The 2,226-nt window shown below is 39.3% G+C and overlaps 1 protein-coding gene across 2 annotated transcripts in view; it reads left to right on the top strand.

Moving 5' to 3' along the window:
- The window catches only part of BDP1 (B double prime 1, subunit of RNA polymerase III transcription initiation factor IIIB), a 94,486-nt gene that overhangs the window by 90,605 nt on the left and 1,655 nt on the right, over window positions 1-2,226 (top strand). The window lies entirely within an intron of this gene.

Raw genomic sequence — 2,226 nt, 5'->3', positions numbered from 1 at the left:
GCAACCCTCAGTGTTGCCCCCGTACCGGACCGGGGACCGGCAACGGGATCGCAACCCTCGGTGTTGCTCCCACGCCTCGCTCAGCCAGTGAGCGGGAACCGGTCTGTATGTGGGATCCGAACCCTCGGGCAGGAGCGCCACCGCGCTTCCCAAGCGGCGCACTTATCCAGTGCGCCACCGGGCCGGCCCCTGCATGTTTCATTTCTATCCTGAAGCTGTTCAATGGCAAGTACTGGGTTGGAAAAAAATCTGAGACCTTGTATTAAAGACTTTGGAAGAATATTGGGGTGACTTAAGATCTCAAAAGAAGACCGGTGACCATCTATTGGATGGCATGAAGCTTTGAAAGGGGTACTTTTATTAAGCATCTTTAATTTTTTTTTTATTTTCATATTATTTCCTAGAATTATTGTCTGAGAGTAAAATTTTGTCTTGATTATCATTGCCAAGTTATTTTGTAGAATGGTTGTTATAAATACCAGCAGTGTAGGAGTGCCAGTTTAATCACATCCTTGCCAGCATTAGATATTAACACTTCAAAATAAATTCTTTTTTTTTTTTTCTGTTTAATATAATGGAAGAGGGTGAAATTGTCCTTTCATTGGTTTAATTTGCATTTCTTTAGTTACTCATGACCTGGGTTTTTTTCCACATAGCTGCTAGAATTCTCATCTCATCTGTGGTTTTTTCTTTTTTTGTTTCTATCTTTAGCTGATTTATAGCTTATGATTAGGAAGTTTGTCTCCAGAGGTATAAAATTTTCAGTAATCGGTTTTTAAATTTTAAGTCTATTCATGGTTATTGACTTTGATGTATAGTATAAGGCAAGAATCTAAATTTGGGCCGACCCTGTGGCGCACTCGGGAGGGTGCGGCGCTGGGAGTGCGGCAGCGCTACCGCCGCGGGTTCGGATCCTGTATGGGAATGGCTGGTGCACTCGCTGGCTGAGCGTGGTGCGGGCGACACCACACCAAGGGTTGCGATCCCCTTACCGGTCACGAAAAAGGCAAAATAAATAAATAAATAAATTAATTAATTAATTAATTAAATTTTATTCTCAAATTGCTGCTTTGTTTTTTTGAATGATATTTTCTTTGTGTTTCAAAATTCATAATCTACAAAAAAAAAAAAAAAGATTTACAGTGAAAAGTTTCCCACATCTGTCCTTTAGCCTCCCAGTTCCCCCTTCCCACAGGTATGTGATATTAAAGAGCTTCCTCGTTCTTTCTCTCTCTTAATTTAACTTTTTTTGTTTGTTTGTTTGTTTGGTGGCCAGCCAGCACAAGGATCAAACCCTGAGCCTTGGTGTTATCAGCACCATGCTCTAGCCAATTGAACTAACCAGCCAGCTCCTTAACTTTTTATTTTGAGATAATTGTAGATTCACATGCAGTTGTAAGAAATCCCATCTACCCTCTAATCACTTCTCCCTCAATGGTAACATCTTGCAAAACCATGTTACAGTGTCACAACACAAAGGATCCTTGTAGTGACAGAACTGTTCAGCATCTTGACTATCAATCTTTTCTATAATGGCTTCTAGCTTTCAAATCATTAAAACAGGTACCCTCCTTCCCCCACCAATCCAGGATTATAAAAGTGTTTCCCATGGCTTTTTTTTCTGAAAGATGACCGGTAAGGGGATCTTAATCCTTGACTTGGTGTTGTCAGCACCACGCTCTCCCAAGTGAGCCATGGGCTTGTCAGCACCACGCTCTCCCGGGATCTTAATCCTTGACTTGGTGGTGTCAGCACCACGCTCTCCCAAGTGAGCCATGGGCCGGCCCTCCCATGGAATTTTATAGTAGATTTTTTTGTTTGTTTGTTTTTTTAACGCTTTTACATTTAAATCTTTTGATCCATCTGGAATTTACTTTGGTGATATATATAGGTCCGACTTTTTTTCTCCTTAGGTGCTTATATATAGTTGTCCAGTATTATTTACTGAATAATCCAACTTTTCTCATTTTTTAAAAAATACCATCTTTATTAGATACTAAATTTCCATATATTTTGGGATTATTAATAGTTGTCTGTTTCATTGATATGTATGTCTGTTCCTGTGCCAATACCATGCTGTCTTATTTTTTTATAGATTTATAAGTACTGCATACTAATTTTTGATAAGGTGTCTGATTTGTGATGTTTCCTTTGGGTGCTGCTCTGTTTCATGGCTCTGTCTATTCTTATGTTTATTTGCTCTTTTTTTTTTTTTTTTTTTTTTTT

Source organism: Galeopterus variegatus, unplaced genomic scaffold (genome assembly GCF_000696425.1).
Source record: "Galeopterus variegatus unplaced genomic scaffold, G_variegatus-3.0.2 Scaffold1221, whole genome shotgun sequence".
NCBI classification, from domain to species: Eukaryota; Metazoa; Chordata; class Mammalia; order Dermoptera; family Cynocephalidae; genus Galeopterus; species Galeopterus variegatus.
The sequence above is the reverse complement of the archived record's forward strand: the minus strand, read 5'-3'. Positions and strand labels throughout refer to the sequence as shown.